At 36.2% G+C, this 24,573-nt stretch overlaps 1 protein-coding gene across 1 annotated transcript in view; it reads left to right on the top strand.

Annotated features, from left to right (window-relative positions):
• The first annotated feature begins 317 nt into the window (after window positions 1–317).
• CSRNP3 (cysteine and serine rich nuclear protein 3) overlaps window positions 318–24,573 on the top strand; it is a 204,749-nt gene continuing 180,493 nt past the window's right edge. Inside the window, exons 1-2 of the mRNA XM_005202483.5 lie at window positions 318–417; window positions 14,639–14,809. The gene's annotated coding sequence lies outside the window, so the exon portion shown is untranslated. The remainder of the gene's footprint in view (window positions 418–14,638; window positions 14,810–24,573) is intronic.

Here is a 24,573-nt window from a genome sequence, read left to right as displayed (position 1 = left end):
CAATGTCCCTAAGCTCCACCATGAGTGTTTCACTTTGATTTCAGATGGGTAAGGCATTGATTAACCAGCCCTATTTTCCTAAAGCTAAAGCAAGACATTTTTACTTCAGTCGAGTTCACCTGCAGATATTTTCCATAGTTTGCAACTGTTCTTTGAAATATCTTTCATCTCTTTATTCCTTTCCTCTCCATATTCCTTTTTTCCCACTCCCTGCCTCTCTCCCAGCTGCAAGGATTTGTCCTCTAAAAGAGTGGGGGTGGGAGGGAACAGGGATGAAAGCAGACAGGGAGCATGAGCCGGAGAATGCCAGGATCTGGCTTTTGTTATTGGTTGGCTGCTGCCTGATGGATAGAAGAGGGAGGCGTGAACTCTTCAGTCTGTTCTGACGGAGCCGAAGTACAGAAACCATATTTACAGGTAAGAGCAAAAGAGAAGGGAAAACGTTCTTTTTCTTCAAAAGAGAATGCTTCTCAATTCTTACTGAGACAATTTTATGATCTAGAAATTATTCCATAAGACATTTCCTTGAAAGTGTGTCCCTCATATTACTTGAGGAAGCTTGCGATGAGCTGCTCTTTCTCCCTATAAAATCCTTAGCTGATAAAAACACCAGAGGCATGTTTTATCCTGGATAACTTTCTAGCAAGTGTTACTGGAGCAAAATTAATAGATAAAATGAGTCATCGAGTGTCTTTTATTGTTCGTTTTTATTCAAGTGTATGTTATTGTGAATCGAAGGAAGACTGAGGAAAGCTCGGTAAATTCCACAGGTCCTGAGAAAATGGAGCTTTCTCTAAATATACAGTATAAAATTTCATGTGGTGTTTAATATTTACAACACAAGAAATGGCTTAGGAAAATAATTATTGCAGGTTGTAGACTCTTTGAACAATAATTTAGCATGAATGATTTTTATGCATTTTATTTAGCTCACTCCTCTTGATAAAGAACATGTTATTGAGTAGTTATATCATTTTATTTAGTGAATTGTAAGCTCACATGATAATTAAGTAATTATCTTTATCAACATGCATGGAGCTGTTTTCATTTTCAAAGTCCATAAACCTGTTTTTGAAGAATTAAACATTGCTATAAAAAATAGCATCTTATTAGAAAAGTTTCATTGGTAGTTTTATTAATCAAATGTATCTATATAAGAATTCCATCACAGCATTTATATGGTTGGTAATACCCCTAGGGCAATATTTTTAACGGTTCAAAAATTGAGATTTTACTTTACCAGTTCCTTCTGTCTCTTAATGTTGTCTTTTATGTATCCTTAGGATAAATGTATAGACTTAAATGACATACTTATAACAGAGACATATGAAAAATAATCTACTCCAAGTACATTTAATTTTATAATGATTTTAATTTGTAAATATAGGTCAATCTAGGTTGGGAAACCTCATTAAAATGGAGTTCCTTTTAAGGTTATTACTGATTTGAACACACTGACCATCAATTAATACTTGTTGATTATATTAATAAAAGTCAATGATGACTTGTTCATATATTTTTAAAATGCTTCTTTTGAATGATTCACAAACTAATAGGAATGGATGTATACAATGTTTTTGGATTTTTTTTTTTTTGGTGTTGTGTTTGCTTTCTGTTTTTGTTGAGAAATGGATTTTACCTTTGAAGAACATACAAAAACATAGCAATTTTTGCAAAATTGAAAAAAGAGGGGAAGAAAAACTACTGAATGAAATGATTATCTAAATGAATGGAGAACTATCTTTAATTATCTAAATGTGCCAAGCATAGTTAATAATATGTTTACACACTTAAATGTCATATTGACCCAAGCAAATACTCTTGCATAATTTATTTTGAGCTATTTTTGGATTTCAAAAATTTAATGATGTTAAAATATTGCCATGTTTCTAATTATGGATTCTTCTGATCTTGTTTTTCAAAACAAAATGATGGTAGAAATTAATACACCCCTTAGATTGGAATTTAAGGTGATATGTAGCATCAGATATTCATCTCCTGAAATGTGTTAAAGAAAATAAGTTACGGCAGCTACATTTTTTTGAAAATTATAAATTCCAAGTAAATCTACCTCTAAGAATGAAGGGGAATTGATGAAAATTAGAGAGCAGAGTTCCACATGGTTTTAAATTATTCTGTTTCCTTGGAAACCAGCTGCTGCAGATGCATTTTGCTTTCTTTGGCTAAAAATATCATCCTTTTAATAATCGCTAAGGGAAAGGTTCTGAATAAAACCAGAGTATATTGTTGCTGCTTTTTATAATTTGCTTAATGGCTCTCATATTTTGGATGAAAAGTAGTTAAACCCTTTCTCAGTCAGACTTTTCTATCCTCCATGGGCAGCCGTCTGCATGAGATAACTATGGTAGCTTTTCCTGCAGAGACTACGTGAAAAAGAATGTGTGTGTGTGTATGTGTGCGTGTGTGCATGCACACACTGGAGTGGAGGCAAGAGAGAAAAAAAAGTGTGAAAGAAAACAGTTAGGGGTTCCTGTCTAAGTGAAGAATGAAACAAGACACATGAAACCCAGTGTAAGGCTGCTGAGTGAGTGATGCCAAAGGAAGATCATTTGCTTTTCCTTTAGTGCAAACATAAAGATTCAAATGTAGGTTTTTAATAGAGACCACTATATCCAACTTTGTCTCCTGGGCAGAATACTTTCTTTCTTTTTTCTCTTTATATTTGTAGCAGTTAGTAGGATACTGAGCAAGACAATAAATTAAGAAGCATTTTTTAATGTATCAGTCATTTCAATCATAAAACGAGAAAAGCTTGAGATATATGTTCAGTCTATGGATCGTGAAAAGGATTAAATACGTATTTTGACATATGAGATTAAAAATGTCTTTTAACTTAATGTCCAGACCATCTTTGATTAATGTAGTCATTTCCTTACCTTTGTAATATATCTAACATATATAAAAAATCACATATTTCAACAACCTAATAACTGTTTTTCAGTAGTATTAAGGTAATATATTTGAAGTTTAATAGGAATTATTATAAATATACATACTTTTTGTTTTATTTGAAACCTTTTGCTATTTTTTGGACATGAAATTTTTATGTGGCTTTTCTTTATAAGAAATAAAAATCACATGTACACCCATGGTGGATTCATGTTGATGTATGGCAAAACCAATACAATATTGTAAATTAGCCTCTAATTAAAATAAATAAATTTAAAAAAATAAAAATTAAAAAAAAAAGAAAAGAAATAAAAATCACAACAATCATCGTATTTTACCCTAGGCAATTTTTTAAATTAAAACATTATCATTATGATTTTTTTATCTCAGCTATTTGGTGAAAGGGAAAATTCAGCATAAAGCTGCTATATATTTCCTGGCTCATTAGAAGCATGTGGGCTCAGTCATGTCTGACTCTTTGGGACCCTATGGACTGTAGCCCGCCAGGCTTCTCTGTCCATGGGATTTCCCAGGCAATAATACTGGAGCAGGTAGCCATTTCCTTCTCCAGGGGATCTTCCTGACCCAGGGATCAAAGCTGTGCCTCCTGTGTCTTCTACATTGCAGGAGGATGCATTTTATTATAAATCAGATGAGAGTCCTAATTCTATCTTCCCTTTCACCACTTGTTCAAATGCTTTTGACATATAATATCTTATTTTAATAATATTAACCTTAGTCTATTAGATTAATTGTTAGCAATGGAGCAAATAAAGTACTACAAGCTTAAACCATGTTTTAATATATTTAATATGTAGGCAATACATTATTTAAAGTTAAATTAATTTGGTATGTCACTATGTTATTTTTCAAAAAGAGTTAGGATAATGGGAAGTACTTAGTTTTTATCAATTAACACACACAAAGCACTTCAATGGCAGCACTTTCATCATAAACACAGATGACATTAAAGAGCATGCTAACAAATCAGATAGACTAGTAAATGAATTATGCAACCTGTGCAAATAACTCATTTCAGGCACATTCAAAATTATCAAGTATGTTTCAAGTTCCCGAAAAGAATGCATTGCATGGACTTTAGCTACAGATAATTTCTAAGTACAGTTTGTTAATAGTGATTCTTTACTGCTTTATGCTTTCTATTTGCTTAAAGTAGCTTGCCAGATTCATAGGTGAGTTTACATAGGTCTCTTAAGTCTCACGAAATGTATTCAGGAATATGAAATATTAATAGTTACCCCTATAATATAGGTAGGCAACTTTATATCTATAATGAGAATATGCTGCCTTGGCAAATAACCCTACACTGCTGAAAACGGAAAGGTGGGATTTAGGAGAAATGGAATTCCACTAAGATAAGGGAGCTCAGGTCAGGTTTCACTGTTCAAACTGTGCTAGGTGCTTCAAGTAATTCAAGCAAATGAAAAACCACGTTAGTGTTTGTACTCTGGTAGGCCATGATTCGGGCTTCCCTGGTAGCACAACTCTGCAATGCAGGAGACCCCGGTTCAATTTCTGGGTCAGGAAGATCCCCTGTAGAAGGGATAGGCTACCCACTCCAGTATTCTCAGATTTCCCTGGTGGCTCAAACAGTAAAGAATCCACCCACTGGGTTTGATCCCTGGGTTGGGAAGATCCCCTGGAGGAGGGAATGGCAACCCACTCACTTTTCTTGGGAAAATCTCCATGGACAGAGGAGCCTGGCAGACTACTGGTCATTGGGCTCGCAAGGAGTCGAACATGATTGAGTGACTAAGCACAGCACCTCACAGGCCTAACTCAAAAATATTCTTGATCAGAATTACTTTTTGACTTGGTATATATCTACTACCTGATAGTATAGTATAAGGTTTATATCAGTATAGAAAGGGTGTTGATTCAAAGCAGCATTATTATTCTTTAGTTACCATTTTGTGAATCAAAGCGCAAAGGAATGGATTTGCTTATCAAGGTACTGATCACATTTGGATGTTTTACATATCTCAGTGTATCAGTTGGGCAACTTATTCTATTTCTTAGTCAACTGTTTAGATCTCAGTGGATGACAAATAGACTAAATAGTTTGACCTGAAAATCGCTGAATGTACATACTCTGAGAATAGAGATTCAATATAACTTTTCAAGCATTTAATGGAAGATTATGATGACCTTGATAAATGGCAATGCTAATTCTAAGGATGACACTTCACCAAGAAAATTACTTAGTGGGAGTTCAATTTTACCATTCATTCATTTTAGTCTCATGGCCAAAAAGATAGATAGTAGACATGTGATTTATTGCCAGAGAGTCTGTGTACTTTAGTTAGATCAAGGGCTTAACACATCATCTTCCAATACAACAAAAGTTAGTGCACACAACACATTCCCATAAATACATTTCTCCTGACTCACATGCACATTTGTAACAATATTAGTTCTTATGTAAAATTTTGTATCTTTAAACAATAATGACTATATAAGTCCTTTGGCAAGCACTCATTTAATTTTCATTATTCCCTTTAAATATTTTAGTCTTCCATCATTCTAGAAGTGTGGAGATGGCCTTAGAGATAATTCCTTCCTGGACTGCTTACTTTGCCTGTGAAGAAAGTAAGGCACAGAGAAGGATTCTCACAATGATATTGTAGTGGGAAACTGAGAACTACGCAAAACAAGAACAGCCAAACACTATGTTTGTATTAAGTATAGGTTATAATGCATTAAATACTGGATAAATGAAAAGAAGAGTTGGGAAGACTTTGGAAGAGGGCGAAGAAACATGATGTACCAGATGCTCCCTAATGTGCAAAAACACAGGAATTTAAGAGTTGCACGGAACTCCCCATTTAGACTTGCTTTGGGTTTCCTGTCATCCTGGTCACTTTGACTTATTGTCATAATCTCCTCGACTTTCTGTGAGTTTGCTCTCAGGGTCAAAACTGCATTCTAGTTTTGTTTTCTAGTAAGTGTTGATTCAGTTAGCTGCTGTCATCTTGTGGATCTATCACAATATATTTAGTAAATGAAACAAGCAACTTGTTAAACAGGACTCCTGACTGTATTTACAAAGATTTTCATTTCCTTTTCTATGTCAGCTTAGGCTAGCCATGGAAAATCAATATTTTTCATCAGTCATTACCCAGGTAAAACTGGTTTTGATGTTGTCAGCATATTAAGGCAGAAAGATTGAGAAAGATTCTCAAAAGTCGTTTAAAAAAATTCTTGCTTTGCTGTCTTAAAATTCCTTTCTAATAGCTCATAAAACTTACACCTTAGATTGTTTGGCCACTGTGATGTCTGGATCAGTACAGGGCCCTGAGTGGACTGTCCCAACCTGCCCACTGAGGTTCTCAAGAACTGAGGGTCAAATGGAAATCTGAGTTTAGGGACTCCATTATAAGCTTCTGTATTCAGAGGTCATCACGCACTACGGGCAGGACCACCAAGAGCAGTCTCAAGACCACCTCAGGCCTGTCTTGAACTCCCTGCCATGGCTTTTTAGCGTGGTCCTTCCAGTCACTTCTCTGACTTCTCTATAACCTTTAACAACTATCTCAGTTATAATTCTGTGGCAGGAGGTTTCCTTTGTCTTATGTCATCAACATCTATCATAATACCTGATATGCTTGATGTATCAAAACTGTACCAAAATTGTTTTGCTTTCAGAGTAAATATGTGAATGATCTTGTCAGAGAGTCATCTTACCCCTTTCCTGTACCTTTTCAATGACAGACACTCATTACATGCCAAGATCATCCCTTTCTTTGTCAACACCCTTCAGTGTGACAGTGTTTGTGTTACATAAATGTCATTAAGCCACAAAAAAGTTTGTATCACAGACTTTTTATTGTGCAAACTCCATTTGAGCTCTCTCTGACTTTAGCAGGGAATCACATCTGTGCACAGTCCTCACTCACCCTGCCTCTCTGCACCGTGCTGTTCACACACACACACACACCATGATATATTAAATCAATGGACTAATTATATATTAATGTAATTAATTATAATTTTATATTAACACGAATCTTAGTGTTTGTGTAAGAAAATACAGTAATATGCATTTTATCAATCTATAATATATATACTCTTGTTTAATACTCACTTTCTTGATTTGAAGTTATTCAGCAACACTGATTAAAGGTTAAATCATTCAGCAATATTTTTCTTCTGCTTCAGATCCACTTTCTGCCATTTTTCTTGTATTCTGGTGAACACTTTTAAGTCATCATGTTTGGCAGGTGACAATGCTGAATCGGCTACAGAGAAACCAAGGGTGTGTGCTGAGAGTTCACATACCCATTTTACTGGGGTTCAGTGTGTCTCACGGAGAAGGCAATGGCACCCCACTCCAGTACTCTTGCCCGGAAAATCCCATGGACAGAGGAGCCTGGTGGGCTACAGTCCATGGAGTCACGAAGAGTCGGACATGACTGAGCGACTTCACTTTCACTTTTCACTTTCATGCATTGGAGAAGGAAATGGCAACCCACTCCAGTGTTCTTGCCTGGAGAATCCCAGGGATGGGGGAGCCTGGTGGGCTGCTGTCTATGGGGTCGCACAGAGTTGGACACGACTGAGGTGACTTAGCAGCAGCAGCAGCAGTATGTCCCAAGGCAAAGGTAAGCAATAATACAGGACAATTGAAAGTCCCAGTCTACCATAGCAAGGTAGAATAGAACTTCCAGTTTAAAAAAAAAAATTACACGATGTATTGTCTGGGGAGACTGTAGAGAAAGAAGACTGACAATAGCTAATATATCTTCAAATATACTCATGTGTGTGGGGACTGTACTGTGGTGTACATTGCATTTTTGCATTTGTTGCTAAGTGGCATACGTACATGTCCCCTGAATGGAGGATTCAGTCAGCCAGTCAGCACATCTGCTTCTAGAAGTGCATCATCTAGTGCAAATTGGGTATTGTAGTGATAACCGTGGCTAACCTTTAGTTCTTTAGATAGTATAGCATAATGATTGATGGAATGCATAGTAAACTTTGCCATTATATAGATAATAATTCAGTTCCCAGACATGCTATCTTACTGCCTGTGTAAATGTAGGCAAGTTACTTAAGCTATCTGAGCCTCAGTTTCCCTTTCTGTGAAATTCAGTAATCTACCTGGATAATATTGTAAAGATTGATAGATCCACATAGTACATTTTTCACCACAGAATTTAAGGCATAATCACGAATGGTATGCAATTTCAGTTGTTATTGCTAGTCATCCTTTTCTGTTAACAAACAGAATGGAAAGGGCAAAGTAATCCCCAGGGTTTTTAATGGCTTCCTAAATACTATTCCTCATTAGGGGATTAAAAAATTCCTTTTTTCTTCCTTTTTTTCCATATTAGTTGCAATTAACTCATTGGATATCAGCTGGCTAAATTAGTACTGTATGAGCTAGTGAAATTGCAAAAACGATTTAAGCAGTAAGATACCATTAAGAATCAAAGAAGAGTGTAATGATTAAAATATGATTTCAAGAGCCAAAACACCTGGGTTGGAATGCTGCCTGTAAGACTAGTTATGACCTTGGTTCATTATCTAACCTCTGTGTACTTTAGTTTTTAATCTGAAAATGATATTAATAACAATGCTTACCAATAATAACACTTACCTCATATGTATACAACAAAGTTAAAAAAGTTAATACATGTTGTCTTACTTTTCTATTGCCTCAGAACGAATTACCACAAACTCAACAATTTAAAACAATGCCTGCTTTTAGCATATAGTGCTGTAGATCAGAAGCCTGACAGAGTGTGGCTAAATTCTAAGCCTAATGTCTCATAAGGCTGAACGCAGGGTCAGCTCAGTTGAATTCTTATCTGATCACTCTGGGGGAAAATCTACTTCAAAGCTCATTGGCAGAATTCAGTTCCTTGTGCTTATAGGGTCCCTGCTTCCTCCTTTGCTGTGGCTAGAGCCACTCTTAGCATCTAGAGGCTGCACATAGTTCTTGTTACATGACCCCTGCCATCTTCAAAGTCAACCAGAGAGAATCTCAATTTTATGTGATTAAGTCAGGCCCACCTAGATAATCTACTAGGTCACTGATTTGGGACTTCCGTTACATATGCAAATTTCCTTTGCCATATGATGTGGAAAGAGTGATATTTCACCCTATTCACAACCCTGGGGTTATATAAAGAATGCCCACTAGAGGGTGGGGAATCTTGTCCACCACCTTAGAATCCAGCATTGTTGCTGTTCAGGTGCTGAGTCTTGTCCAACTCTGTGATCCAATGAACTGTAGTACATCAGGCTTCCCTGTCCTTCACCATCTGCTGGAGTTTGCTCAAACTCATGTCCATTGCATCAGGGATGCTATCTAACATCTCGTCCTCTGCCACCCTCTTCTCCTTCTGCCTTCAATCTTTCCCAGCATCACGGTCTTTTTCCAATGAATCGGCTCTTCACATCAGGTGGTCAAAGTATTGGAGCTCCAGCTACAGCATCAGTCCTTTCAATGAATATTCAGGACTGATTTCCTTTAAAATTGACTGGTTTGACCTCCTTACTGTCCAAGGGACTCTGAAGAGTCTTCTCCACAATTCAAAAGCATCAATTCTCTAGCACTCAGTCTTCTTTATGGTCCAACTTTCACATCCATACATGATTCCTGGAAAAGCCATAGCTTTGACTATATGGACCTTTGTCAGAAAAGTGATGTCTCTGCTTTTTAATACACTATCTAGGAAAAAGTGGAAACAGTGACAAATTTTATTTTCTTGGAATCCAAAATCACTGTGGACCGTGCAGCAATGAAATTAAAAGACACTTGCTCCTTGGAAGAAAAGCTATGACACACCTAGACAGTGTATTTGAGTGTCTGCTGCTGCTGCTGCTACTAAGTCACTTCAGTTGTGTCCGACTCTTAGCGACCCCATGGACTGCAGCCCACCAGGCTCCTCCGTCCATGGGATTTTCCAGGCAAGAGTACTGGAGTGGGGTGCCATTGCCTTCTCCGATTTGAGTGTCTAGTTTTGTATAAAAGCATTCAGCTACTGTTTTGAATATTTTAATTAAAATATGACTCATGTTTGACTGACAAACAAAATTTTAACTGTTTTCATATTAGGAAAAGTATTAAGGAAATATATACCTCTGTAAAAGGAATTGTTGGATGTAGGATCAGTAACAATACTGCATTCCTCTAAGTTAGGTAAAGAAAACCTAATTTAACTCCATTTTTTTTTTTTTTTTTGGACCTAGGACACATATGACCTTGTTAGGGGACCCTGAATTAGAATTCTAAAACCTTTGACTTCTAACAAATATTGTAATTGTTTAGGTACTAGAAAATATAAATTAAGTCATTCATACTCCTCTCTGCTAACAGTTTCTTCCAGCCATGTACTTTCAAAAGAGCATTCTGAGTTATAGGGTGACTTAATATTGTTTAGAATTGCTCTCCCCGGGCTATGTGGCTGGGACAAATTCAATCAAGGATATTTATAATAATTCTGTTCTTCCTTCCCACCTATTACTGCAGACATCTGAATGGGGGTAGCATCTTAATTTCTCTCACAATTTAACTTCTCCTGCATGAGCTCAGTGTCTGTTGCCATGGAAATAATTGTAACATTGCAATTTTGGTACTACAACTGGAGCACACTATAGCAGAATCAAATTGGCAAGCACAAAGTAGGATGAATCTCTTTTCTTCTCTCTCTCCAAGTATTTCTTTTGCTTTGAGACATTTTTTCCCACCCTTTCTTTGTATTTACTGAGCTATGTAATTACATGGTTCATTTTCTCCTTAATGACTATTCAACTTTCTTCAAGGTCACTAGAACTAAAAGTAAAAATGTGAGCAAATTCACACAAATTATTTACATTGATTTCATACCAATTAAAGAAAATCTTCCAAATAGTTTCCTATAACTAATAAACAAGAGTACATCAACATTTTTAAAAATCTGTCAACAGCTCTCCGTTTTTAGGAGGTTTTCTGCAGTTCTTTTAAAATCTCCATAATTTGCTTACAGATAAGAATGATTCTCCAACCAATGGCCTTCAGAAAGGGTCAGCTCCAAGCCAGAGTCCTATAACCCTTGCAGTAACAAGTAGTAATTATGGATTTTATGTTGAAAAAAATCTTGAATGAGTAACTTTGGGGAAGGTGGTGGATAAAATAGTTATTAACTCTTTGCCTCCATTTTCCCATCAATAGGTAAATCTTTGATAATGGTCACCTTCCATATAATGCCTCTTCTCTACCAAATTAAAAGTATTCCTTTAGAATAATGAAAGAAAGCTTACATTTTCATTGTTAATTTTATTTGCCAAAGCAGTATCACAAAGTGCTCAGATATATCAGAATTGGTCCTATTTGAAACCTAACAGGTAAGGTGGCTCCCATTATCGTCAAATATTTGTTAGATTTAGACACCAGAGGTGATTGTAGGTAAAATTAAGTAACCACATTGCTTTGGGAAGCACTTTGACCTTCCTCACCCTTCTAACCTCTTTCTAAATTCTTTTCCCCCAGAAGAAATCTCAAGCCCTCTGACTTATCAGGTTCTGATTTGAACTATTCATCTGAGCTGCTAAGTCCTCCTTAATTCTACACTTTTCCATTTCCCCATCAAATCTACCTTTCCTTTATCATAAGTGAAGTGAAAGTGAAAGTCGCTCAGTCATGCCCGACTCTTTGTGACCCCATGGATATACAGTCTATGAGTTTTCTAGGCCAGAATACTGGAGTGGGTAGCCTTTCCCTTCACCAGGGGATCTTCCCAACCCAGGGATTGAACCCAGGTCTCCCGCATCGCAGGCAGATTTTTTACCAGCTGAGCCACCAAGGAAGCCCCTAAGAATACTGGAGTGGGTAGCCTATCCCTTCTCCAGCGGATCTTCCCCACCCAGGAACTGAACTGGGGTCTCCTGCATTGCAGGCATATTCTTTACCAACTGAGCTACCAGGAAAGCCCACTCCTTTATCATAAGCCCTCTTTTAAAAAAAATGAAACAATAGGTGAATGAGTGGTCCTTTTAAAGTATAAGTGAGATCTTATCACTCCACTACTTAAGCCCTCTAGCTCATGTAGAGTAACATCCAAAGTTTTGACAGTCTCTACACAATTTAGCCCCCAACACTTGTCTAAACTCATTGCCTCCTATGCCCAGACCAGGACCTTGGGCACCTGCCTCCTATAGCTTGATCTGCTCTTTACCCAAATGTCAGACTGACTGGCTCCCTTACTTTCCTTACTCTAACATGAGCTCACCAATTAATTCAAAATGCAGTGTTCTTTAACAGCCAAATTTCTGATCGCTATATCTCTTGACCGCTTAACTTTCTTCATAGTATTTAACTCCACAGAACATATATCATACGTAATTTACTTATCTGTTTATTTACCCTTTCCCCAACAACACTGAGTAGGGGAGCACTGTTAGAGGAATGATTTTTTTCCCTGTGTGATTACTTTAGCATTCTCTAGCATCTAAAATGGAGAAGGCAATGGCGACCCACTCCAGTACTCTTGCCTGGAAAATCCCATGGACAGAGGAGCCTGGTAGGCTGCAGTCCATGGGGTCTCGAAGAGTCAGACACAACTGAACGACTTCACTTTCACTTTTCACTTTCATGCATTGGAGAAGGAAATGGCAACCCACTCCAGAGTTCTTGCCTGGGGAATCCCAGGGATCGAGGCTCCTGATAGGCTGCCGTCTATGGGGTCGCACAGAGTCGGACACGACTGAAGCAACTTAGCAGCAGCATCAAAAATAGTCACTGGTACATGGTAGAAGCTCAAGAAATGTTTATTGAATAAATAATAAATGGCCCCTTGAAGTATGGAAAACAAACAGATTTCTTTTCTATTAGAATGGCATAAATATCTGAATGAACACACTCAGATTCCCTTACTCAACAATCTGAACTGGAATATATTAAAAGAACAAGAGAATTGGTGTTTAGTGTTGAGGTTTTCAAAATAAAATAGAAGATGTTATCTCAGAAATAAAACTGTATGCAGTTAAGAATACTAGAAAGCAGAAAATATAGAAACAGAGGAAGCTAGTCAGTGGAAGGACTTGGAGCAAATACTCCCCCACAGAAGTATAGCTACCAAAATTGACATGAGGTACCAACATTGAGACTCCATGAGGTCACTGAGAGGCAAATGAAAGTAGCCAGACTTTTTAAGAAAGTCTATTTTGATTTGTTCCTTGTTACAGATAGGATTGCCATGCTGAGGTTTGATGGCTTAAGATACCACCTCTCCTTGGTAGCGTGTTTTATGCAAGCATCTTTGTAAAATAAGTTTGTTCTCCCAACTTATGTGTCTCTAGCAAAGGCATTTCAGGTATTGTGTTGGGCTAGTATGGAAGAGAATGTTTTGAATACTTATTCTGTTAATCCTTCTAAGCCACAGATCTAAAGCGTTATTTGTCTATCTTATAGAGCCAATCTAAGATGGGCTTTACATTACAAGGTAACATAAGAATCGCTCCTTAATTTTAATTTTATAAACAAAATTAATAAGGAGATGGGACATGTGAAAGCTAACAGTGTAAACGATTGCTTCTGAATGTGAATGGGGCATTGGCCAGATTTTAGAGTGGGTTATATTGGGAGAACATGGAGGTGAAATGACCTGGACCTAAGTAGTGGCTTCCCACCTTGGCCTGTGTGTGCATCTCCAGTTTTCCACAGTTTACGCTGTTTACTACCCATGGTCTCTTTGGTTGTGAGATCATTTATTATGGTTCCTACGCTATCATTTTTCTTAGGGTAGAGAAGTATTTCTTGATACCTTTGTTACAAATAACAGGAGAAAAAATGAGAGGACTGAGATGATTTTATTATATCTGATCCTCTTTACTCATTGAAATTAACTGCCATTGTAAGAATTTGTGTTTGCAACCACTGATTATCATCAGAGTTACTTTATGGCTATGAGGAAATTATTACTCTCAGAGGTCTAATGACTCATTTAAATTGATATTAACAATTTAAAAAAAATGTATCAGGCTACCTCACACTGGCTTTCAGTGACCATGTTGATACAAAGAATGAAGAGGCTCAAATTAATATTTTATCCAGCAAAAGATTTAGGGACTGTGATTTAGCCTGTATAAAATTTATTCAGCCAGCCTCCATGGTACAGGATTCCAGAATTCCCTGTAGCTCTGCTGAACTGACTGGAAACACGATAAGGCATTTAAATTCTGTAGGTACAGCCGTTCCTAGCAACCAATTTGATTTTTGACGGACAAAGGGCCCCAGGAAAGTAGACACCTTTGTACCTGAGAAAAAAAGAAATCCCAAGCAAGATAGACATGCCCTAATCAGTATGCTCTGGGTATGACAGCATGCAAGTGAGTGATCTATTTCGTTCTGAACCTTGGCTCTGTCAATGACAGAACACGATTTACTAGAACAAATCAAATAAATGTATTTGACTCCTGTTTTGACGTTTCAAAACGCTGAACCATATTTCCTTATGCAGCCCTCTGATTTCACATTTTTAATTTTGACTTTTTCTTATAAAATACTCTTGTCAGAATGAGAATACAAATAGCAATGAATCAGGGTAGAAATACTTTCGAACATTATGGAAAGAATTATTTCTGCATGGATATGATAGTCTGGCAGATGTGGTTCAAAAAATTACAGCCCTCCCCGCCACCTCCAAAGAACGACTTGGAGACCTAGATTGTGCAATCAGTGGTCAGATGTTTCAGTACTCTGTTGTTCCCATGCTCGTTACAGTTACATGCGACAGTGCTGCAGCGATGAGTGGAATTTTCAAGGGGAAGTTGGAGGAAATTGATGGCTCCTTCCCCTGCTCCTCTGTGCAGGAATCCAACGATGAAGTTTTTAGCTGTGCCAGTGCTGCCAGTGTTGATAGCGTCAATCCATCCACTTCTAACCATTTTACTGGTGAGTGTCTGAGGCTGTATTTCAGATTGTACTCTAAACTGTGTTGTATAGTCGATTCTTGGAATTTTTATCTGTATCCATTGGCTTATATTTGCCCCTCAGCTGTTTATCAAAACAGACTTAATTTGTAAAACATGATACCATTTGGGTTCATTAACTCTCAGTAGTCTACTCCTGTTTATCTCTGCAGAGTGAGTATGAGAGGCAGAAATGAGTCCAAACCAAGGTAAGCAAATAGCAAGTGAAAATAATTTCCTGTGTGTCTTCAGCTTTCTGAAGCAGAGCCATCCTTTTGAAATCTAAATCACTTGAGCTCTTTTGAACGTCTAATACTGGTTAATGAGTTGTGGAATATTTGCAGTACTGAGTACAAAACATTCACTTCCAGGGTGAGAAAATGATGTTTGTTTTTAAAAGAATGCTACTCCGAAATGAAAGCCTTGGAAACCCTAAGATTCTGTAATTGTTTGAACACTGGTTAACCTCAAACCAAAGGCCAGATTCATGCACTACAGTAAATGTAGCTTTCTACACATATATGGGCTTCCCAAGTGGTTCAGCAGTAAAGAATCTGCCTGCTAATGCAGGAGACACAGGAGACATGGGTTTGATTCCTGAGTCAGGAAGATCCCCTTGAGAAGGAAATAGCAACCCACTCCAGTATTCTTACCTGGAAAATCCCACGAACAGAGGAGTCTGGCAGGCTACGGTCCATGGGGTTGCAAAGAGTCAGACATGACTGAGTCACTGAGCATACATACGTACATATATACTTCTCCTATGCTGTTAATGTGAACAGCATCATTTAATTTAGTGTGATACATTCAGACTTGAGGTTGTAGCCATTTTAAGTTGCATTCTTTATGACAGATGCTCATATGAAGACTTTGAAACAGGCAAATCTTTTCTAACGTATCCATGTCCATTCAACACCATGTGATTTTAAAATTATTTTTTAGAAGAATTAGTATCATTCAAAGAAAAACTCAAAAACGTCAGTAAAAGCCCCTTAAGTTCACCCTGACTGGTATAAATTTCTTTTTAAAGGTACATTCCTTAAATAAAAGTAAAAATTATCCAATACAAAAGAGAAGTTTTTTCTTTTCCACAATAGTATTTCCTAGAATTATTTTTGTAGGGCATTTGTGTTTGGGTTTTTTTTTTTTTAGCTCACCAAAGAAAGAAAGAAAGGGAAGTCACTCGGTCATGTCCGACTCTTTGTGTCCCCAAGGACTGTAGCCCACCAGGCTCCTCCGTCCATGGGATTTTCCAGGCGAGAGTACTGGAGTGGGTTGCCATTTCCTTCTCCACACACTGACATTTATACAATGTGACCCCTCTAATTCCATCTTTAAACTTCCTCTCCCCAACCTCCAAGAATTCAAAAAATCATTTGGTTTTCATGAATTCTCCATCATCACTGTTAGAAAGATTTAGAATAAAAATAGGTAAAACTTTATAATAATGTTTAGCCTCTGTATTATTTATCTCTTGACTAAAGTAGAACTTAGTTCTAATGAACTTGTACAAAGTATAAAACAGTAGGGAGAAGATAAAGGAACACTCAGGCAAAGGGAGAAAACAATAGCTGTTTGCAGAATAAGATTCTCTGGTTACAAAGGGAAGTTAGATTTATTGGGGGGATACATTTTGTCTGAAATTTATCAGTACCTCCCTGTCATCCATGGTGCCTGGAAGAGCACTGAACACTGAATGATGCTTGAAAGTTAAAGTGAAGTCACTCAGTTTTGTCCAATTTGTGACCCCATGGACTGTAGCCTACCAGGCTCCTCTGTCCATGGGATTTTCCAGGCAAGAATACTGGAGTGGGTTACCATTTCCTTTTCCAGGGGATCTTCCCTGCTCAGAGATCGAACCCAGGTCTCCTGCATTGCAGGCAGATTCTTTACCGTCTGAGCCACCAGTGAGGCAAATGATGCTTAGACTCCTATATTGAGTGAACAGATTAATTTTTAGACAATTTTTATACTTTCTTGATAAATAAAAATTATATATATTTAATGTGCACAACTGGAGAAGGCAATGGCACCCCGCTCCAGTACTCTGCCTGGAGAATCCCATGGACAGAGGAGCCTGGCAGGCTACAGTCCATGGCGACGCAAAGAGTTGGACACGGCTGAGCGACTTCACTTTCACTTTTCACTTTCACGCATTGGAGAAGGAAATGGCAACCCACTCCAGTGTTCTCGCTTGGACAATCCCAGGGACGGAAGAGCTTGGTGGGCTGCCATCTATGGGGTTACACAGAATCAGACACGACTGAAGCAACTTAGCAGCAACAGCAGCAATGTACACAACATGATATTTTAATACACATATGCATTGTGAAATGATTACCACGGTCAAACTAAAAACATTTTCATCATCTCACATAATTACTTTTTTTCTTTTTTGGTGGTAGTGAGAATGTAAGATCTACTCTCTTGGCCAGTTTCAAGAACAAAATACATTATTTTTATAATTTCAGACAAATTTTTTAAAACTGGAGAGAAAGAGTCCACTGGATGCCCTTGTCCTTCAAAAAGCAACAGTATGCCTTTAAATTCAAGACCCTCAGAACACTCTATTAAATACCTTCTGTGTGTCCCTTGAGAGCGCTCATTCTGCAAGTCCCAGAGAATGGCAGGGTCTCCTAGTATTTCTCAACTCATTCCCCTTTAGCCATTTCTGAAAAACACCACCAACCTAGACCCTCTTTCTTTGAGATTCTCCTCCTCTAGTGCAGTGCATTTTTCACACTTTTTTTTTTTAAGCCTGCAGCATGCTTAAACCCCCTCCCTGGTGTCTGTGCTTCTCCTAAAGTTACAAATTGACTCTCTCCTGGAAAAATCAATTTCAGGCCTTCTCTATGCAAGGTGCCTATTGATTTCTATAGCTTGTGAGTTCACAAAGTACCTATAATGTTCATTTAAACACCATCCGCTCTTACAATTGCAGTTCAAGATACTTTCCAGATGAAAGTGATGTTCTGGTGGTTTAGAGGGGTTTGAAAAATTATAGGTCAGGCACTAGTTATGAGCACCTGAACAGTTCCCTGGAGGGTAAAAGTTTGAGTGGAGAGTGGTTTTATTTTGATGAAATAAACTATTTGATAACTACTTTGCTATCTGGTCACAACTTTTCTGTTTCATCACCATGGCACAAGTCTGTGGAGAAGGAGACATCTTCTGTGTACAGAGATGGCAGGCTAGTAAAGAAAGCAGCCGCAACGTTTGATTAGCTTTTTCAGCATCTTTGTTGCAAATTTTCAAGGGTTTTGAGGGAAATATTTACTGATACTCCTCTGTAAGAAAACAGAGATAGGAATCATTGAACAACTTGTGATTGAATGTGTGATCAAAACTCTGATTTGGGATAAACAGTGGGGAGGAGGGGCCAAAAAGAATAGATGGAAATGTAACAGTAATGGGGGGATTTCTTGTTTTCTGTGGGTTATTCTCAGCCTGATCTCCAGTATAAAACTGGAGATTATTTTATAAAATTGGACAATTGAGGAAGAAATTCCATTTTAATTTTTTTAGAGGATCCAATGATCTTTTATATGAGTAAGACAAAAAAAAATTAGTACTGACAACCCTCATTTTGAATTCAAAGAATTTTAGAACTAGTAGAGCCTTTGAGAACATCTAGATAGACGCCCTTATTTTACAGATACGGAGACCACAGCCAAGGGAGATTAACTTGACAAGAATCCAGATGTGAGATAGTGGTAGAGAACTTTATTGTAGATCCCTAGAGGGTCGGCCTTTCTCTAGACTGTGCCGCTCTCTAACAGGTCTGTTTCGTCACTATTTAAGTAGAGGACCCAAATCATCAAGTCAAAGACATGCTTTATCTTTTGTGCCATCTCCTCTTAGAAACAGAATGAGCACATCTTTTGGTGAAGGTAATTGGCACCTCATCTTCTGTTGCCTTTTTTTTTAAGTTGGCTTTTATAGAAAGTATGATTTCCTGGCTGTAATACAATACCAGGGATGAGTTTATGAATAAATTCAATGAGCCTAAAGAAATACTGGACAGAGAATTCAATTTGAGTGTGAATGAACAATTCCTCTTCCTCTTTCTGTGACAGGGCAGACTGTTGAGACTTTGTGTGTCCCTGACAATGATGGAAATATCTTAGAGCAAACATGTTTTATGTTTACATGAATGAAATTGGTTTGTCTTGGTGACATAATGCTGCTTGTGATAATGTGAAAATATTACGATGAAAGTAGGTGAGATGCAGTTTGCAGTGTGCATCTTCAACAGCAGCTAACAAATAGAAATTTCTTTGATTTACTTAGAAATAGAACCCTGTGCATTCCATTTTTGCCAGAAGGGTGAATGGTCATCCTTGATTCCCTGAAGAAAAAAAAGATAATGATACCCTTCCATCCCTTGAACTCCAGGACCCTACATTACTTGTTCAATAATTCAAGACTTCAAAAACCCTCTTACCTTGCATTTCAATGAGACTCAGTCACATCTTCTGACTAAAGGCAGTAATTATATTGTTTTACTGGTTAGGTAAAGAACTGGCTTTCATATTTGCTTGTTTTAAGCCCTGAAAAACTTAAATTTGACTTTAAATATAAAAACACAATTAGACCAAGTTTCAAATGAAATTTTATATGTCTATATCATAGTAAATCTAGGAAAACAGCACATCACTTGTGGTTTTAACTCTCAGTTAGGTATTACAGAAGCTCATTATAAAGATAATTCTGGTGGTGTTAATGTACTATTTCTCACGTCATTCAAGGGATAAGACCCTATTAGCATGAAATCCAAAATAGAAAACTATAGAAAAATCTTCCATTTTCTCACATCTCTTTTTTACTCAGGATATCTATAGATGCAATTGATATTGTAGTGGTATTTCACGAACAGTATGAGAATTAGAGTTGAATTAAATAGTAAAGACACCACCTTTACATTACTGATCATAATATTTTTGTCTGACAATATAATTTGTTTACAAATATTTCTTACAGTATTTGAGTTTTTAAGCTTCTTGATAAGAATCATACTTTGATTTTGGGGTCATCCAGAGTGATCATGGGCAATAAAGAGATGGTTACCGAACTGCGAAATATTGTGACTTGAAAAATGGATCCACATGAATTTAGGTGATTAAAATTCTACTAACCATTCTATTAACAATGGTTCTACTAACCATTCAAAGTCTTAAGACCTTTTGGCTTTGGTTGGATCACCAGAGGTTGACTGGCATTCTACTTGCTGTTTATGATGGTGATGATAAAATCATAGTGCCTGAAGCAAATGTCCTTGTGTTTCTCAAAAGATTTTAAAATTCATCATGCAAATCAAGCAAGGTGATGCTTTCTGACAGCTCGAGGGAAGTATATTTGTGTGTGAATGCAAAAAAGAATTAAACCTGGTTCTGCTTAAAAAAAAAAAAAAAAAAAGCCAGTTGCTATTTCTGAACTGGCTGCGATATTTAACCATTTCACTCTGGAAAGAACTTGTTTGTAGTTTGAAAATGTTGCTTCTTTTTTTTTAATGTTGCTTCTTTTTTGTCTGAACCATTTGGAAATAAACTGGGAATGTGTTCGGGCCACAGAATTGTTGTACCATATGTTTTATGTGTTCAGCTGCAGTGATCTGGCATGAACTATAATAATAAATGTCTGAAATTTACTGAATTCTATTGAGGATTAGATTAAGGTTAAAATTACAGTTTTTAAGCATAATGAAGAAAGGGCAATCATAATAAATATAGCAAAACATAAATATTTTATTTTCAACCAAGGATCAATACTTAAAAACTAGAAAGGCATTTTCTTTGAATGGTGTTTAATTTTCAGGTAGGGAGGTATTTGTAGTTGGATAAAATTGAAATGGACACTCAATTTTTTGCATTTGGTTTTATCTCATCTCACAACTATTATAATAATGGAGTGGTAATAAAGATTTATGTAATTTATAACTCTAGAAATCTGCATGAAATATTATGAAATTTGATTTATATAATGAACTATTAAATCATTTTAAGATCCTTCATGGATATCTGCAGTGGTCTTAGCATGACAAAAAATAGAAATAAAAACCTAAAAACAAATTCTATCAAAATGATTATCAAAGCACTGTGAAAGCTGGTAAAGACTGCTTCACCAAATACTAAAAGCACTAGATATTTCTGGCTGAATTACAATAGTGGGTCCCACTAATTGTGATGTTTGGAGGCTGAAATGCATTCAGTAGTATATATTTTTATGCTCAATGATAATGTTAGTAGATATAAAAATTGTACATATTTTAGTTTTAAATAATATTAATAAATTACTTTATTCATGAAGACTACTTAACATATTTCATTTTAAAATTTGCACTAATGCCTACAGTTTTCTACATTAAAAAAAATGTATATACTTTGAATCTTAACAGTGCCAGCATTTGGGGTATTTAATTCCATCTTTGAGGAAACTTGTTTGGAAGAAATAAATACTATTAATTTTAAACACAGTTAATTTTTCTAACTTTTTCGCCTGTTGTATTTCACAATTTCTCCAAAAGTGTTGCCCCTTATCTTCTTGCTATGTCAGCTGTGAGTTTTTGCTGTTTGCTGTTTCTATGGCAACCATTATGTTGGCTTAGAGTAGTACATATTTCAGATATATACATTCATAATTCTAGACACACACACACATACACACACTCACTTTTAGAACTTTTTACTTACTAACGGAATTGAAGATCAATCTAACTATTATGATGGTCATTAATCAGCACTAAAATACTATGCTAAGATCGTGGCTGCATAAAACATATATCATGTATTTGGCCTAGATTTTAAAAAATATATATGCATAAAGCTAGAGGAACTGCAAAAGCAAACCAAGGAGTAAACTTAACTAAAATTTACAGATACTAACAAAGAAGCATATATATTTAAAAAGTCCTCTCAAAATGAGATATTTTGATGATAAATTAAAGAATGAATGAAATTCAGGGTAACGACCTAAATAAGAATTGTTATTTTCAGCAGAGCAACTCTTACTTTTTTTAGCATTCGCTAGTTTTGCAGCTAGAATATGGAAACTGTTGGAATTTATAATTGCAATATTTTAAGTTCCTTGATGTCAAGAACTGTGTCTTTTATTTCCCCCACATTGTTGTTGTTGCTGTTCAGTTGCCCAGTCATGTCCAACTCTTTGTGAGCTCACGGACTTCAGCACGCTGGGCTTCCCTGTCCCACACCATCTCCTGGAGTTTGCCCAAGTTCATGCTCATGACATTGGCGATGCCTTCCAGCCATCTCATCTTCTGATGCCCTCTACTCCTTCTGCTCCCTATCTTTCCCAGCATCAGGGACTTTTCCAATGAGTCATTTGTTCACATCAGAAGACTAGAATACTGGAACTTCAACTTCACTATCAGTCCTTTCAGTGAATATTCAGGGTTTATCTCCCTAAAGATTGACTGGTTTGATCTCCTTGCTGTCCAAGGGACTTTCAGGAGTCTTCTGTAGCACCGCATTTCAAGGGCATCAAGTCTTTGGCATTCTACCTTCTTGACAGTCCAGCTCTCACAACCATATGTCCCCCATATTACTTAATGTTAATAATCATAATAGCAAGCTTTATTAAGCATTGTCATTTGCCAAGCATTGTACTAGATGTTTCAAATAATTATTATCATTATTATTATTTTGAGTTTCATTATAGAATTTATTTTCCAGAGGCTCCTTTTTTTTGGTTTGTTTGACCACACTCAGTGGTTTATGAGATCTTAACTCCCCAATTAAGGACCAAACCCCTGTCACAGCAGTGAATGCACCCAGTCCTAACCACTAGGTCACCAAGTAATTCCCCAATTATTTTGATTCTTTTAATACACGGTCCTAAATAAATTTATTTTTGTTTGGTATGTTCATGACTTTTTCTAAAACGTACATGTCTTAATTGATCAAATGATTTCTGTCATCTTAAATGTGAAATGAGTGAACTAAAACAGGCTAACTGTATAGAAATTATTGGGTTGACCAAAAAGTTCATTCAGGTTATTCCATAAGATATTACAGGAAAACCCGAGTGACCTTTTATGCTAACCCAATGATTAAGATTGCTGGATACAATTTAGGGTCTTCTTCAATGGGTACAGACCCATATGAAAAATGTTTTTATATCAGATGTTCATGAAGTCTCCAACTATGCATATAATATTGTCAGTGTAAATGAAATCACTTTCCAAACTTCCTACATAGTTTTAAATTTATTAATATCAATATCAGAATTCAATATTTTAAGATGAGAACACAAATATTTTTATTAAATATATTTAAAGTTTATTACTTAAATATTAAAAAATTTAGCTTTACTTTTTGCAATATTTTCCCTACAGTGAAAAATTATAAAGAAATATACTATGCAATTGTTTAAATAATATATGGAACACCTATACAATAGATTACCATGTGGCCACTAAAAAGAATTGAACAAATGTATTATCCATTGACATAAAAATATATTCAAATTAATAAATACTTCACATTAATTGCAAAATTATTTTGCAGATTCATCCCATTTGTAAAATATTACACATGAGGTATGAAAGCAATAAGATCTAGAAACAGAAAGGGAAACACATATTTTCTATTGTTGCTGTTGTTCAGTCACCCAGTCTTGTCTGACACTTTGCAATTCCAAGGACTCCAGCACACCAGGCCTTTCTGTCCGTCACCATCTCCCGAAGTTTGCCCAAGTTCATGTCCATTGTATTTTTCTATAGAAACAGAAAATCTTAAGTTTTTCTCTGAATAGTGGCATGGGTAATTTAAATTATCTATATATTTCTCAACATTTCACGATATCTATATATTTTCTCAATTTATATTAATATATTTTAGTTTAAGACTTAGTGTCTCCATTCATTATAATAGCTTTCTAGAATTTTTCACTAATACAATTACTGCTGCTATAACATGCTTGTAATTTTTTCCCTAAGATAGAAATCATAGTTCAAAGGTATCATTTTAATTGCCCTCCAGAAAGCTTTACCAATTCGTGTGCTCACTTCTAGTAACTAAAGTAATCCCCCTAGTCAGTTACCAAACTAACTAGGCATTTTTTTTCTCTTTCTGTGCATATATACCTGGCCAATTTGGTAGGTAAAGACTGATATTTCCTTAATGCTTTCACTTGAATTTCTCTGAATAGTAGAAAGCAAATTATTTATGTATTTATTTACCCTTTTTTGTGTGTTTAAGTGGTCTACTTTAGTTCTTTTTTTATCATGATTTTTTCTTTCATTATTTTATATTAAATATTATTACATTAACATTTATGTGATAAGATCCTTCCTATTTTGTCACTGATCTTTCAACTCTGTTTATGTTTGCCACAGAACTATGTTATGTGGGCAAATATACTCATGGATTTGGCTTTTAAGAAATGTTTAGGCAGATCTCAGCTCCCAAGATTAATTGCATACAAATAACCTCCTCTAAAACGTTTATAGATTTCTATTAAAAATTTAGATCATTGGATCAATTGAAAATTGTGATGGCATACTGTATAAAATAGACAATTTTTTTCAGTGTTTCTAAAATCATATATTGAGTAATATAATATTTGCTATTTGAAGTTCTGTCCTCCTCTTGAGCCAAATTCTAATATACAGTAGGATCAGTGTCTGTAATTTTCTATTTCATCATCTAGATGGCTATGCCTAAACCAACAATACTGATTCTGTAGTAAATTTTATCTCACATAAGAGTTCCCAGTTTTCCATAACTCACT

The sequence above is a fragment of the Bos taurus genome, chromosome 2 (assembly GCF_002263795.3).
Source record: "Bos taurus isolate L1 Dominette 01449 registration number 42190680 breed Hereford chromosome 2, ARS-UCD2.0, whole genome shotgun sequence".
Classification (NCBI taxonomy): domain Eukaryota; kingdom Metazoa; phylum Chordata; class Mammalia; order Artiodactyla; family Bovidae; genus Bos; species Bos taurus.
The sequence above is the reverse complement of the archived record's forward strand: the minus strand, read 5'-3'. Positions and strand labels throughout refer to the sequence as shown.